Source organism: Periophthalmus magnuspinnatus, chromosome 1 (assembly GCF_009829125.3).
Source record: "Periophthalmus magnuspinnatus isolate fPerMag1 chromosome 1, fPerMag1.2.pri, whole genome shotgun sequence".
In the NCBI taxonomy this organism is placed as follows: Eukaryota; Metazoa; Chordata; class Actinopteri; order Gobiiformes; family Gobiidae; genus Periophthalmus; species Periophthalmus magnuspinnatus.
The window spans coordinates 7,542,611-7,560,726 of NC_047126.1; positions in this window are offsets into that span (position 1 = coordinate 7,542,611).

Sequence of the window (18,116 nt, forward strand, 5' to 3'; positions counted from 1 at the left end):
TGTGACAATGGGAAACAATAAGACAAAGATATGTTATTTATTTAAATCCCAAAAGACACAAGACTAAACACATGCAAGAAACAACACAGCAGTAGTACACAGTTGACAAGTTGATTTACATTTCATACAATACTTCAATGTTTTATGGTGTTGCTGAATAGAAACTCTGCTTGCGTTCATGTTTATTTATCACATATTTACTGGCCTTGTAAATATACCCAGTGTATATCAGATAAGTACATTCAACAAAACACTTGCCGTGACATATATCTATTGTATTTGGAAACATCATAATTTTTTACAATGTCTTTTTCATATTAGTTTTCCATTTTTGTATAATTGTCCATGTCAAAAACTGCCTTGGCCTCAAAAGTTTGGGAACTCCAGGGACATGTGCTGACCCTGACAGACGAGTGACAGTTATTCTCCGAGGACACCTACTGGAGAGGAAATGCATCTAGCTTTTATAAATTCCTCAGTTAAAGGGTAAAGAATATAGCAGTGTCCCGTGTCCCCAGATATGAGGTAAACATGTTCAAATCAAATATTGCAGTTTTACAAGTATTACAGTTGTAATTGTTATTTGTTCTTACTCACAAAAACATTGGACGTGATGGACAAGCTGTTTATGTTATAATTTAGTGTTTTAGAGTCTCTCATTTGGGTTGCTTTCACATAAGGCACATGTGTCAAACTCAAGGCCCGGGGGCCAAATGCGGCCCACCACGTCATTTTATGTGGCCCGTGAGAAGATAAATTAAAAGGCATGGCTGTCATTTTAAAATAAGTCTATGCTGCTTTAATGTGTGCACTGACAATAAACTAATGAGATTTTCCCAGCAAGTGGAACTGAGAAATATTTGCATATAATCATCACAAAATGTTCATGAAGAGGAAAATTGTTGGCGTGGAAGGAAGTTGGAAGGAAGAAAGATGAAGGTGAATACAAGTTCGTGCTTTGAGGAGAAAAACCTGTATATTTTTTGTGTTATGAGGTGGGGTCGGTACAATGTACGTCGACATTTTGATGCCAAACACGGAGCTAAGTATGAAAAAGTTAGTCTGCAAGAAAAACAACAAATTGTCCAATAATTAAAAGGCTGTAAAAGGCTGTATTTGAATCAGTGCTGAAGGTTTGTGAGCAGGTGTGTCCCGACCAGATACACACTTTTAAAAATGTCAGTTTATCACAGAAACTGTTATTTAACAAGTTAAAAAGTAATTACATTTATTTTACACGACATTCGGTTACATTTAATGACATTTACACTGCCGCACAGTTACAACTGGCCCTTGATGGCGGCCATTTTGCTGATGTGGCCCTCGGTGAAAATGAGTATATGGACAGGCGTTATGTCAGGGACGTCAAACTGAGAATATGTAATGCATGCCTTGTTTTTTTTTAATTAATCATAGCATATATTTACTATTATTATTCAACGATTTATGTTGCTCCATTTATGAATTGTGTTCACTGACAATGAAAACGTATTCTGATTCTGATGTTTTGACAACGCAGGTTCAGTTGTGATTGCACTTGCTTTTTTAAACCGGCAAGCATGTTATTCTCAATAGCACATTTAAGGCACATTACCCACTTGAAAAATCTAGGACTGACAACTCTGATGACACAAAAAGACACAATTCACAAAATCTCGTGGGATACAAATGCTGTTATGGCCTCAGCTTTTACTTCTGAATAGGAAACAGATACAGTCAACATAATGGCCCAAGTGCTATTGTTTGGATATGTTTAGGCTCTTGATGCCAGGTCTGAGTTCATGATGCACTATAGCCACTCAATCTTTTTATTTTTTCATATATTTTTAGATATTAGTGTATACATTTGAATACATTTTTACTACAGATGATAACAGTCAGATACAGATAACAAACTTGTGATGTTGTTAGATAGAAAGCAGCTAATGTTTAACAGCATCATTTTACTCTTTGCTTCCTTCAAATGAGGGCAAACAATTGTGGCCTCTGCTAGCTAAAATGAAAAATAAAACAAAAAACTAATATAACATACATACATGTAAGAAAAAAAACATCAGAAAAAAGGAACACTAAACCAAATGCGTGGAAGAGACTACAGGGAGACTCACAAGACTAAAGACAAAGCAGGGCAAGATAACCTAAAATGAGATGACTACAAAATCTACAATAATCATATCATAGACTGAGACGAGGCACTGGACATAGGAGCTGAAACCAGCAAACTCAAAACAAATTTGGAAGTGAGGCACAGACACCATCAACCGCGATGAAGAAGCCTTTTTCCTTTCACACACGAGACACCCTTCTACAAGGATCACCGGGCACCAGGAGGCATGGTCAGTCTGAGAGCACTGGGTGACAGGAGGCGTGGTCAGACTGACATACAACTGAGACATCCTTCTCCAGACACCACCAGGCAACAGGAGGTGGGATCAGTCGGATCGACCGGTCAAGTACATCAGGCTGACCATGCTTATAGCAACATCTTATACACGAACACACCCTCTGGTCCCTCTTCTTAAACGAACGGACCACCGCCACACGATGTTACAAAGGTGTGTCAACCAAGACTCCTCCCAACCCTGTTTTTGCCTCTGCAACTGCAAGAGCTGTGGCACGCTTGGCCTGCCGGTACCCGCCAGCTGCCTCATGAGTTCCACAAGACAACAAGGCTCGATAGGACTCTTGATGGCATCTCTTATTTCCAGCATCCACTACCGGGTTTGGAGATTGCTGCTGCGTCAGGCACCACAGACCTTACGACAACTACGAACAGTCCCATCAACAATGGACGTGGAGAACATGGTCCACTCGGCGTAGAAGTTCTCCCAGAGGTGTAAGTTGAAGACCCCTCTGACAGAGGGCTGCCAGATGTTCCCAACAGACCCTCATTATACATTGTGGTGCTTTCCGGGCTCATCCTGCACCAGTGGATCCAATTCACCACCTGGTGGTGATCGGTTGACAACTCTGCCCCTCTCTTTACCCAATTGGCTAAGATATGCGGCCGAAGGTCAGATGACATGACCACAAAGTCATTGCCCACGTGGGCGTTGAAGTCCTCCAGTAGAACAACAGTTCCCGGTCATTACACTGTCCATTACTTGTCCCAGGAACTCCAAAAAGGCCAGATACTCTGCACAACAGTGCAAGACCCGTCCCTAGAATGAAGGCACACTGATGTCGTGTCAGTGCGCCACTACTTCTCGTTCTCCGGGGTGACCTCGAACACGTGGCAGCTGAGCTGTGGAGCAATAAGCCCAAATCAGGTCACTGCCACTCCCCACGGGCAACACCAGAGAAGTGGAGAGTTCAGAGCCCAAGCTGTGCAAGGAGGTGAAGCTGATTATATCTAGTCGGTAATACTCAACCTCCCACGCAAACACCAGACCCCTTCCCCCAGCGAGGCAACATTCCATGTCCCCAGAACCAGTTTCCATGTCTGCACCGGCCCCTTACAGATCCTCCTACATAATTACATATAATTAAGTGTATGTTGATTACTGTCCAGTTTTGACTGCTTGGCACCAAGGGTTAAAATCCTTTTCCTAGTGTTTGTGCAAATGTTCATACATTTTATTCATTCTAAAAGTCTCAAAATCTTTACATCATCACATCTGCCTATTCATTAACAGCTCATTTGTGAAAGAATCCCTAGTATGCTACACTAGTGTTCAAGCCTCCTATAGCATCATACACCAGCACTGCTTGAGAAACACAGCAGGACATAACACATTCCACTTCTCCAGTCCCTGATTGGTGCGGCTGCGTGCAGAAGGAAAGACATAAAAAAAATATGTAAAAATAAGTATTACTATCATCATGACTGGTTGGCTGTGGTCACCAGCCATGATGACCAATAATAAACATAAAAGGTTTTTGTCAAGATGGACTAGATTTTTTTAAAATTTGTGTCTGAAATGTGGAAATTATCGCTCTTTTAACAACTAGAGTTAGCAACTTGACACAGCAACGGTTTAAGTGTTTTATTCATAATCGGCAATCAACAGCGCGATAAACCAACGCTTGTATCTGCTTCATTCAGTCGTGTTGTGCACAGTTGTGTTGCGCGTTGTTGTTTTTCCGAGTCTTGTAATGCACTGTGGTTTATATTGACCGATCTAGTGACCACTGATGCTCACTACTTTTCAAGGTGCATTGTGGGAAATTTGGAGTGCCCTACTTTTTCACTGATTAGTTATTTGGACACCACTAAAAACAACACTCTAACACAGATCAGAAAATAGCATAATATGAGCCCTTTAATACTAAAAACTGAAAAAAGTGCAATATCTCTACTTTAAAATCAGCTTTATCACTTTGTAGTCTACTAAAACTTCATGACTTGAAAATAACTTTGAGTAAGGCGTTTAATTAAGCTATTTTGCAACATTCCCAACTGTAATTACTGTAATCATTTAAGCCTGGAGAAAGTTCTAATGCATTTTGTGAGAAAGACTATTAAGCTACAGGACTGAACTTACACGACAAACAACAAATAAAATTCAATCAACTTGTGAATAAAAAAAAAATACTACAGTGCTAATCATTGAACCTCTATTCTCCCTCCATTAATGACACACTTCCATCATGTCTGCTGTTTACAGTAGATGTAATGGCACGAGGCAGGTGGACAGCTACGGTAATGAGCTGTAATTGCCCAGGCATTTACAATAGGCAGGTCCCGCAGAGAGACGTGGCCACTAATCAGAACCCACTTTTAGCAGAGGTGCGTCAACGGAATGATCCGGCTTTCAAGTACAATCAAAGCAGTCCTCGTCAAAGCAATCACGCTTTACCCACATGCCGGCCATTATTCAAATAAGGGTTTTTTTCCATGTGAAGTATAATGGAAAGAGTTATACATATGTACTTTTCAGCACTATCAGGCTGATATAATGTCCTTTGGTAAAGCTAGTCCTGGGAGGCATCAGGATTTAGTTATTTGTTGTTAGACAGCTGTAACCATAGACTGTACAAAGAAGTGGACTAAGGGAGTGCAACCTCACGCATAGCTTTCGGCTCCACTCAACGGATGTTAATCGAGGCTAGTAGTTATACGGGCGAATTTGGAGTCCAGTTCCATATGTAGGATTCCGACTGCAAGTTTCTTAGTGTGATGATCTCTGTCTGTCCTGCCCCTTTTTGTTCTTTCCCCCCTCCCTTCTGTATCTGAGCCTGGAGCTGGGGCGGAGATCTTGGCTCCTCCCGTGCACACCTGGAGCTAATCTGCAATCAGCTGCACCTGGGGAGGATAAGAGGAGCCAGGACCTGACACTCAGCGCCAGATCGTTCACATATCTCTGTGGTACTCCCTGCTTGGCTCAGTTTATGTTTTTCGCTTTTTGACTTTGCTAAACTGGATACTTTGCTCCTCACCAGATCTCGCTCCCTGGACCTGCTCAGCTCTCCCGCCTCCGACCCTGCTCTTCTCTACCAGTACTGTCCGTCCTGTCCTTGGACCACGGCAAACACACCGCTCCCGACTCACCGACTGATCTACTGTCATTTTTGCACTTTGCACTCCTGTAAATAAACACTGTTAAACCTTTCCCAGAGTTCTATCTTTTTGGTCCCTCCTGTCAGAACATTACGACACTTAGGAACCAAAGAGCCAATGTGGAGCGAGGCTGTTGAAGGAAACGGAAGCAACTTCAGGGAAAGAAGGTGCCGGATTTGTCTGTTATTAATGTTTATAATTTGAGTTACAGACACAACAGTGAAATAAAAACACCAGGATCATGTAGAGCGGGTCAATACGAATATTTTAAGACCAAAATGACAAGACTGACAGTAGCAGTTACAGAGAGAGGTGCAATTTTCTAATGTAAAGTGAATTGGAGTCAGAAGTGCACCCTTGATCACTTCCTATTTGGAACGTGGCGGCGAGCAGGTTACCTATGTCCATTTATACATGGGTGTAACTTAAAACTGATTTTCAAAAACATAAATCACAGGAGTGGGACAAGACTTTGCTCTAGCCACTAAGCCTCACTCATGATCACTTCTATGTCGACTTATCGTTCTAAATATGAAGGACGGGGATCAGTTTTTACCACGGGGACTTTTCTTTGCAATAGTGAGAAATCTTTGGTTATTTTTGGTCTATATGATAAGCTGTCGAAGCTTGAATTAATAACTTCTACAACTCATTACAGATGCAAATTAAGTACTAAAGTGTTTTATTCTGTTTATTTATTGCAGTTCATGATTTTTTAATAATAGTGTAGATTTAGAATAGTTTGTGTGGTTTAAATCTCTTGGATGCACTTGGATTTTTGTGTCATTGTGTAAATTAGTTTCAATATTATCATTTATCATCTATACTTACTTCAGCGAGATATCACACTTCTAAATGTGTTATTGTGACAGACCTACTAGCCACACTCATTTGCACCAGTTATTAAAAAACATTCAGCCTACAATTAATCAAAGATAATATATCAGACGCTGAATGTGCATTAGTTATTAATACTTTGTTCCTGTTATACATTTATGAGTTTGGATTGCTGCAAACCCATTTTTTACTTTTCTCTGCCAGTAAAAATCAGTGGTGAAACGAAACGAACGACAAGTAGTAAAGTACTGTAGTTAATTAAAGTACAGATACCTAAAAATTCCACTTAAGTAAATTTTACAGCAGATACTTTTGACTTTTACTTCACTACATTTGAGAGCAGGTATCTGTACTTTCTACTCTGCTACATTTTTTTTTAACTGGACTGAAAAGTAAAGTACTTTCCATATGATTTGAGGAGTTATTTCTACCATGTTTGTATGGCACAATTTATACATTAACTAATTCAAAGTGCTTTACAGAATAAGAAACATCACAATACCATATCATATTGTTACAGGTGACCAAAACGTGTCATTTTTAAATCAGTATCTCTACATTTAACACTAACAAATGAACAACACTTAAATAAACAAAAGTGAAGTGATTCTGGTGTGTATTGGGTGTAATGTGAATTTGAATACACATGTAGTTCAGGTTTGAGCCGTGGTCATTTTCCTTCTTTTCCAGGAGTTACTTACGTTATACATTCTACTCATGAGAACGCTGAGCATAAAAGATAAAAGAAAGTTCACACTTTTCTAAGCATGAGGCTCTCAAATCTATACAATCTATAATCGCCATGGTCCTATAGAACATCACAGAACAACTGCATAAACGAAAGACACACATGGGGATGTAGCACTTTACTATTATTCTCATTTTTCCCATCTCCTTCCCCTCTCTGAAGTAATAGCATTGATCTGACCACAGCACAAAGGCTATTGTGCTTTAAAGGTCCATTTACTGTGAAGCTGCAGCACCATGTTTTTTTTTTTTCTAGTTATTATCATGTTTATCGTGTTCAGACGTGCAGCTCATTTTAATTATTAGGGAATAATTCATCAGATTGTGGGTATTCTAACACACTCTAATTAACGTTGAATATATCGGTTAGAACATGAACGCTGAACATTTTTTCATGATTAGATTATAGCATTAACCTCGTCTGTCTCCATGGAGACAGGCAGGTGATGCCGCCAAGTTACAGGTCAATTGTGGAGCGACCCCACATACAATAGAATAAGAATATAAGTTCTCCAATTTAAAATAAAGGGGAAAAAAATAAACTAAAATAATATTTTTTGTTGCAATAAAAATGAGTATTCACCAAGCTGTATAAATGAAAAGTTGATTGAAGTTTAATGCATTTGCCTTCCACAACAAGTTAAATTCCTGTAACATTTGTGAGTCCACAAACTCACACGCAGACCAAAGGCGAACCAAAACAAACATAGTGACGCCAACTGTGCTAGAGGCCTCTGCAATAACCACCAATCTCTCACACAAACACCACACTCGCGTGGTGAATATCTTGATCATGGACACAACATTACGCTGGTCTAACGTTGCATTGAACCACTCTACCCCTTGAGCCACTAGCGCGGCTGTCTCTTGTTCTCAGTGTACTAGAGGCTCCGGTATATGGTGGATTTTACACAACATTCATTAGGAGAATCAAGGCTGATGTGTACAAACAGGCTGTCCTATCCACCCGTGTGTGAGGACTGAAGCACTCCTCAGGGGAATGCACACAAATGAGACTCAAGCCAGCACAGAGCATGTGTCAGTCGCTTCACTGCAGCGTTTGGTGTCTGGAATAGATTCTTGTCACTTTACAGTGAGAGGTTTTAAAGGGGACATCATTTGGAAAATAGACTTTTCAATATGAGTTTCGATACTATCAGTAATTCACTGAAGGTTGTGATTTGGGTTATGTGTGCATGAGAGTGTGCCCTAGCCTCGCACACAGGATGAAAAACAAGAATGTACAGTCTCCTTTTGAAGATGGGGGTAAATGGTACAGTTTACCCAGGACCCAGGGCAGGGAGGGGCCCCTTACAAAGTCTGTAATGTGCATTTTTCAACAGACAACATGTAGTTCAGGCACACCAAGATGATTTGTACTCAGAGCCCAAAATTTGGTGCTACAGCCCAGGACACATGGCACTAATCATGGAGGCAGGCCTCACAATTAGGGCTGCATGATTTGGTAAAAATATGTAATTGTGATTTTCCTGACAAACATTACAATTGTGATGTTTTAATTATAGGAGTTTAAACACGTCCAGAAGAATTGAGAATCAGACTGAAGAATGAACTGACAAACTAATACAAGAATAACCTCTTGGTAGGCCTGTCACGATAATACATTTTGAAGTTCGATATATCGCTGAAGTAAATATAGACGATAAGCGATAATATTGCCAATAATAATAATATAGCCAATAATTTATGCCACTGACACAATAACTGAAGAGCAGATTTAAACCACAAAAACTATTCTAAATTTACATATTATTAAAAAAACATGAGCCGCAATAAATAAACAGCAGAGTAAAACACTTTAGTACATAGTTTGTATCTGTAATGAGTTATACAGCAGCTCAAATCTTAACATTTAGCCAGAAAATAACCAAAAATCCTCCAGTAGTGCAAAGAAAAAGTCCTTACGATAAAAAATGATCGTTCCATCTGTCATATATTGAACGATAAGACGATATAGTGTAGTTAGAATATTTTGTTGTTGATAAGACTTCAAAATGGCAGCCTTCAGATGTGTTAATTGCTTCCATTGAAATTGCACTTTGGATGCGATCGTGATCCTTCAGCCGTACTCAAAATGAGGTCACTGTAATGGACTGGTTAAGGCAGTTTCACCTGACCTTTAGCCCGCTGTCATACATCCTGTGGTAATGAGAGGGGAACGAGCTGTCCACTTGTGATGATGTAGTGGGTCATTCACACGTCCCTCATGCGCGAGTAATTCAGCTGCTGCTCTGCTCACCTCCACTCCTATTTTTACAATCAACAATAACATATGGACAGTAAACAGGTCTGCTTTTGAGTTTTGATACTTCGCAGCTGTCGTCAGTATTCTCTGGGGTGTGGCTAACTGTACACACTTCTCTGTCTGAAGTTCTGTTACTCAAGTTAGCTCAAACTTTGTCTGAACTTTGTCTGACTGTAAACTATTTATTTATTTTTAATAGATTATTTTTTCAGACCAAGATTTAGTTTTCATACATGACAGTTTGGACCGCTCACTGGCACTGGTCGTGTGACAAAAGAATCTATTAAAATACATCATTGGAAGACCAGATGAAACTCACTGGACTGACCATAAACTCAATTTACTTCAGGATTAATAAAGTCTATCTATCTATCCATCTATCTAAAGAATTGAGTTAATTTGAACTACAACAGGACAGCTGATTTGTACTGTTAAACAAGTCTCCATCTAATTAGGTCTATATTACAGTCATTACAGTTTTTTTAATTAGTCAGTCTCACTTTTTCAGGAGTCTGATTAATATGAGGGTTCATGGTTTCATGTAGGTGATTTTCAACAAGAAAAAAGTCTTTTCCATCCAGTTAAAGGCTCGCAGCAGTGTTCTGAGCTATTTCTAGTGGAGATAGTTTGTTGAGTCCTAAGATCATTCCAGTAATCTAGCCATATGGAGATAAAAGCATGCATTAAAATTTATATATATATATATATATATATATATATATATATATATATATATATATATATATATATATATATATATATATATATATATATATATATATATATATATATATATATATATATTAGGGAGCCCAGCTCAACAGAAGTGGCTGCAGTTAGGTCACTTGAGTGTAGCATTAGGTCAGTGCTAAACATTGCACCATAAACATGCATGCACCCCAAACATGGTTTCAATCCAAAGTATCAATACAATGTGATCAGCAATACCAATGGTGACTATTCTATCCGATAGCATGTAACACCAGGGTGAGTCTCTTGATATTGATCCAAAGTTGATACCAACATGTCGATACAAACATGTCATACTTTCATGAGGGCTGATGCATTTCAATACTTTGACAGGAAGGGATGTCAATTTTCTTCTTTTGCCTTGATCAGTTAAGTGACTAGGAGAAAAGCACAGTTTAAAGTCATCCTGCCTTAACCTCACCAAGGAGGGTTTGTGACTGCTTCAGGGGGACCTAAATCTGGCAGTTATTTGCATAAAAGTGGAATGAAAAAATGATAAAGGTCCAAGGACCGAGCCTTGAGGCACTCCACATAACGACAGGACAGGAGAGGATCAACCAACCAACCACCAATTTTGACCAACAGAAAAACTTCTGCCCTATCCTGGTTCAGATTGTATTTGACCAACAGAACTCCTGATGCTCAACCAATGCTCTTAAATGGGACAGTCCACTGTATCGAACGCTGCAATTAGGTCTAATATCAGCAGAGCGACAGTGTCCCCTGAGTCAGACCTCCTATGTCATGGCTGTCACCATCCTGCAGCCAATTTATGCGCGAGGAGCATAGCACAGCTATCCCGGAAGTGCCAGAGGTTAGAGGTCAGGGAAGCAAAAATTACATTCTTATATAGCATGCGGTCTTGTACCACCAATTGGGTGGACCAAATAAAATGTCCAATTTGAATAATTTAACATTCTGGGGGGTTATCAATGAGCTCACTTGTTTCACATGTGTTAAATGTGACCGTATCCTGCCTGAGAGGCTCTGCATCCGTAACAAAATCAAAGTCAATTTTAAAATTCTCCACAATGTATGTCTGGCCAAGAAAACTTTAAAAAGATTTAAGCACTGATTACAACTGCGACTTCAGTCAAATAGTAAGTGAAACCATCACTTGGCTATTTTATGACTGTACATAAAGTACAAACCTCTGGACCCATAAACTGCAGCTCATTCATACCAAAAGCAGACATGTGATCACCCTCCAGGGAAGAAACATCCTTTTCTTCTTCCATAACTACTCCTAAAAACTTTATTATTACGCTTGACAAATGACATACATAAAACCAAACAGACATTATAATAACAAAATACTTGAATATTTCCAGACAATAAAAACTGTTCAAAACAAAAATGCAGAACACACAATCTCCACAAGAATACCTCTCATTCAACAGTATTATTTGACCCTGCACTTTGATTTGTTATTTGTTCTTTTTGAATTCCTTATTTTGTGCTCATTGACACAGAGTGCTATATTAGGGCAGGAATATTTAGTTGTTTTTTTTTAGATTGTTGCCACAACGCCACCCAGATATGGACAATAATTAAAGCCCATGATGCCATAATAATAACACAAGTCTATAAACTGATAGACAGACTTGGTTATGGATAATTGAATATTACCTTTGGTTCACAGACACATACATTTACAGATGGCCACATGCCCAACCATTCATCAATACAGATACTGAAGGTTGTACATAGCATAAGTCACACATAGGCAACAGTCTGCACCGCCCCTTTAACATCTGTGCCATGCCTTTATCATTGGCTCGTTCCGAATTGTTCAGATCATAGCTCCTAGGTCCTAACCCCTAACTCCTTTACCTTTGGAGCTGTGTCAGTGATACCTTAAGAGCGCCAGGCAGATAGGAAGGAGCTTCAGCTGCATTTGAAGAATCCAGCAATCCTACTCAGTGGTGGGAACAGCAGACCAGTCACAAGACCCCACAGCTGTTTAATAAAAAACTTCAACATCCACATAACGGACTACAATAAGCCGCCTCCACATTCTCCTCTACTGCTGTGATTTTAATGAGAATTTCAGCATGACAGTGTACTTAAATGACCCCAGTGTTTGCACAGGAGAGATGCTGTTGAAAAAAAAAAAAGAAGCTCTGCAATAAAACCCACAAACTGTAGATGTGTGACTCTGAAAAGTTTAAACATAATCCACCTCCAACATGTTTGATACAGAACAAAATAAACATTCTCCAGTCTCACCATCAGCTGCAGCTTCTGGTCTGCCCAACAATTATTCTACCAAATCCTGACCTTTAGTCCATCTGTTGCGGAGCGTAGTGTGGAGCATCCAGCCACAGTGTTTATGCAAATGAGCCATGTGACTTTAAGTTTGGTTTCTGTAAGTGCAAACAGTGTGCACCTTATGTCATTATGTAGCCTACAGATAAAGCAGGTGAAGCTGTGATGGCCCTAAAAACATTCATTTCCACTCTTATATAAAGTTTGGTTTGTCCAGATTGTTTTGTAAAATGTCTGAGACAATGAAACGTTTACTGCATCACAAACTCTTCGTGCAGGGATTGGCCTTGTTCGGAAACCTTCGGGGGAAAAAAAAAAAACACACTGTATTGTGGGATCTCATAGCCTCACCACTGGGTATGATGCACCCGAGGTTCATACGCTAAAGGAACTATGAAAGGAAGCATGCAGGCTCCTTTTCCTAACTCCTTCCAAACTCGCACTATTTGGACAGTCCTTATCATGGCAGACGGTGACTCATATCTGGTGTTGCCTTGAGGAGCTGGGAGCTTTGTGGCCAATATGATGAATTCGGAACGAGTTTTGTCCATGTGGCAAACTCACATGGCACCTTGAGTCCACACAAGCTCAGTTTGTCCCAACACCCTCGCCAAAAGGGGAGATAAGAAGGAGGCGATCCGGCGCTGCAGCTGGACTTGACAGGAATACTACAGTGCTCTGCTAATAATAGTGCAATAGTCCAACATTCATAAATAAAATAAACAAATAAACTATAGGACCTGACAGGACGGTTGGCAGTAATTTGGGGGCCTGGGGCATGAAACCTCACATGGGCCCCCCTCTAATATAAATTAATAAGAAGAGGTTTCAATTCTGGGCTCCTAAGACCATGGAGCCCGGGACAACAGACCCCTTTGTCCCCATCTGTCAACTCCTGAATAGGACATTCACTTTGCCGGACTTTACAGCGGACTGCGTGCACATCGTTTTGTCACAGTATTTCTCGGTAGCGATATATCGTTCTTCAAAATTTGATAGACCTATTACACAGAGATGCCTGAAGCTGTCCCACTACACTCATGTTTTATGTTTTCTATTTAAAAGTATAATCTCATCTTGACCTGAAATCTCCTGCCTAGGCCGATATTTAGTTCGGGCTCACCAACTGCTGCATAAAGCTTTATTTTAACACTAGTGCGACGATGGCATTCACAAAACGAGATTACGCACCTCCGTTATGGCTTAGTATTAAAAACAATGTTGTGGATGTCTAAAAATAATTTCTATTGAGATTAACTTTCCTTATTACAGTTTAATTATGCAGAGCTGTAACACACATAGACAATATTTATATTCATTTCAAATCTGATATTTTTGAGTCAGATTTTGATAATTTTCCCTAAAAATATATCGGTATCAACTCTACTTGTTTGTACATTTGATTCTGTTAATTAAAATGAAAATCTAGCCAGTTTCACCTGACTGACATGGTAAATATGCAAAAACTGTTAGCGGTTTTCCACCTTCAAGGCATTCAAAAGCATTTTACATCACACGCCAGTAAACGCAGACACTGGTGGGTTAAGAGTCTTGCCCAAGGACACAACAACAGCATTGATCTGTGGGAGCTGGAATCGCACCGCCAACCTGTGGGTCAGTGGGATGTGGATGTTTTTACGTCGAGAGCGGGATTCGAACCACCAGCCTTTAGAGCAGTGGACACTCTAGCTGCCCCACTGGAATTATTATTATGTTTTGTTGTTTTTTTTTAACTTTTCTTTACAAACTGTCACTTTTACATGTGTTATCCCACCAAACTCCCTCGAAAACATAAACATTGCAGCTAAATCCAATATTTGACGAGCTGCTTGACTCAAGTGATTCTTCAAACATGTGTAATAATTATAGAAAGTATTAGCTCCGTGGCATCGAGACGCTATGTTCTCAGGCTCTATGTTCTGCAGGTTCATATTTATGCATGATTTACTGTGCATATTCTGAGCTGACCAGCCATGATCTGCTCATTTGAATTCATCCAGTCTCCCGGGATGAAGTACACAGAAACGTAATATCTACACAAAATCTGGATCTCCATATGAATACTAAAGATTTGGTTTTGAGAGAAGGGGGTAGTATACTTCTATGGGATACTCACTGCTTACACATTCAGGCACGTTTTTGATGAGAGAACAACGTTACAGCGTGGTAGAAAGCAGTGGTGGAACGTAACAAAGTACAAGTGCTGAAGTACTGTAAATTTTAGGTATCTGCACTTTACTTGAGCCAATTTTTTACATTTTACTTCGCCACATTTGAGAGAAGGTGATTATACTTTCTAGTCCTTGACTGAACTGAAAACTAAAAGTATTTTTCATTATTGTCTGAGGCTCAGGTTTATTTTGAACACATTTGTAGCTTGAGCAAAAAAAATAATAAATGTATATATACAAAGAAAAACTGCTTGGGAAAAAAATACCAACTGAATTGTTTTTGTTCAGCACAAATCTTTATCACAATCACTACCTTTGAAGCTTTATAAGACTTAAAAATCTACGTGAAATACTTTTACTTTACTCTATTCTTTAAGTACATTTTTAAACAGGTACTTTAAGATTTTACTTGAGTATTTCTTTGCTCTGGTATCTGTGCTTTTACTCAACAAAACTGAGTACTTCATCCACCAATAAAACCGCCCCTTAAATAAACAAAGGCTAATTCTTTTTTAGAAATGTCCGACTGTGTTTTATGAGGTTCTACTTACAAACCAGGAAATGTCGCGACAATAGGACATCTTGAATAAGACATAACTTTGCAATGGAACTGAGCCAGCATAAACACAGGTTGTTTACATAGAACTGCGTTCACGATTACATAACCACTGTATGACTGCTGTTCCTTTAGCAAACAAGCAATTACCTGAGCAAATGGGTTGATTAAATTTCAGTACGCCAGACACAAGGCTCTTAAAGGACCCGTATAGCTCTATTTTCTGATCTATGTTATAATATTTGCAATAATGACAGCACAAGGTTGAACATAGTATTATAGAAGCATTACAACATTACATTTCTATGCATCCGAGATTAGAAAAAACTGGAAACTTGGGAAAACAACTGTGATCAGAAGGAGAATATATGGATGCCTGTCATTATCAGTGATCTGGAGATGTTTTTGTTGTTGCTGTATTGTGTTTAGTCGAAGTGTCATTCCCAGTTTGTTCTCGTCATGGTACAAACATACTGGATTTTGATATTAAGGCAAAGATTAGAAACTGATTTAGATACTCGATTGATAATATAAATAAAGTTTTTAGAATGGAATGGAATTTTAAACATAAAATATTCAGCTCTGAAGTGCCATTTTTGCCATCATGCTAAAATCAACAACTACTTCACTAAAAAATATGTAAAACACTTCACCCAAGGACTTTTCTGCGTTTATAAAGGGACGTCTTTGTGTGCTGTTTTTTGGAGCCTAATAAATGTTTAAATAACACCACAAAGTGAAATAATCTACACATAAATGGGTCATCTTTTCTACAAATGTAATTGTGTTGTTGTGTTAGAGTTAATGTTTTAATAAAAGTTAGCATTAGCATTATCATCGACACACAAAAGCAGTATTTTTAATGATGATTTTTTTCTTTTGTAAGATTAATGAATTTGTAGTGAAAAAAGAAACTGTTTAAGTGTTTAACATGTTGAGATCAGATTTTATTTACCTTAGACCTCAGAGCATAAGATGTGTCCTTTTTCAACAAACGGAGATACAAGAGCAAGAAAGCCAAACAGGTCGGTGTGAAAAATAAGTTTATACTTCAACTTTGCTTTGCTACAGATTGTAAAGACCCTATATAGATATATTGTATAAGCAGGTGTTGAGGTCAAAATAAGTCAACTCTGTTTTCTCTGCTTTTTATTACCTGGTTTACTGTGACAAAACACTGCACTGGCCTCTGAGCGCTGTGGAAAGTGCTTATAAACTCATCACTGTGAATAATTTGGATGCTCTGAATGTATAAAATTAGTGACTTTGGAGCGCTGCAAACCATTTAAAATCAATTTGTTCGGTTCTTTACGTTTTTAAAAGACAGTAAAAATCTGGTACAGCGCCAACTATTGGTTATTGTTTCCAATGGCAAGACAAATATTGGCACTGGGTAAAAATAAATCAGCTGTTGGTTGGTGATATTTTGGTGTTGAGAAGAACAGTTGAGACCAGAAGTTTACCAGCACTATATAAAAAGGCAGATTTTTTTTTCTTATTGTCTGACATGAAATCAGACTAAACTTTTCCTGTTTTAGCTCAATTAGGATTACCAAAATTATTTGTATTTGCTAAATGCTAAATGAATGATTTGTAAAGGATCTTCAAAGTCAGAAGTTTGGATAAAGTAAGATTACTATGCCTTGAAACACACTGCTTCTATGTGTAACATCATGGGAAAGTCAAAGGAAATCAGCCAAGATATCAGTAAGAGAATTGTGGACTTGCAATAGTCTGGTTCATCCGTAATGCAATTTCCAGATGCAGATGAGAGACTGGTGCACTTCACAAAATAGATGCCATCATGAGGAAAGAACATTATGCGAGAGTACCAAATCAACATCTCAAGACATCAGCCTGGAAGTTAAAGCTTGGATGCAAATGGGTCTTTCAAATAAACAATGACCTGAAGTATACTGTCAAACTGGTTACAAAGTGGCTTAAGGATAACAAAGTCAATGTTTTGGAGTGGCCATCACAAAGCTCCGATCTCAATCATCTGAAAAGTCATGTGCGAGCAAGGCGGCCTACGGACTTGGCTCAGTTACACCAGTTCTGTCAGGAGGAATGGGCCAAAATTAAACATTTACTTTGATTTTATGTCAGACAGTGAGAAACAAAGTGCATGTGTATTTTTATATAGTGAATGTAAACGTCTGGTTTCAACTGTAACTAAATACTGCAAATCCAAATTTAGATTTTGAGTAACTGCACGGATTCTTGTACAGTTACTCTTTTATTTAGTGGTACTCAGAATACAATTACTTTCCTAAAAATCAAAGGAACACATTGCAGTACATGAGCATGCACTATAGTCTGATTGGGCCTACATATACATATATTTTCAAAGTGTTCTTCCCGACATTGGTGGTAGACCGCTTGAATAGGGTCTTATTATTCTCTGAAGGTGAGGTCATCCATCATCGGCCTTGGACAGACTGGGAACAAGTTCTGCTCATTCTTCAGTACAGGAAGTGCAGAGCTTAATGAAGAATATATATTTTTAAAAATCCAAAGTTGAATTACATTACAAACGAACAATCCGATGTGTACAGTGAGCTTTTGTTTGAATACTTGTTGTGCTGGGCTGTGATTGGCAGGTACGAGCAGCTGGCTAACCAATTATTTCCTGAAAGGCTTCCTCTTCTAAAAAGGCATTCTTTAGTAGTTTTTCCTTGGTTCCTTCAACTGACCATCTGGTGAGCCGAGCTGGTAGATCCTTCTAGATGCAGGTTAGGAGGCAGACTTTGCATTTCATTCAAGCAAAGTTGTTTTTAATAGCCTCCTCCCAATCTTGCTCTAACCAGTTCATACTGTTGTTGTGTCTTTGGGCAAAACAAGCTAAATGTGTAAGCTTCAGTGGTGGTGGTTGGTGAGGTTGTTGACATAAGATGTTTCCAGCAGCGTGGCTAAAACCCCATTGCACGGAATGGAAAAGATAACAAGTAATTACCCTCAACAACTATGTATGTGAAGGAGGACCTGATGCCACGCCCTCTAATCCATATAATTTTTTATTTT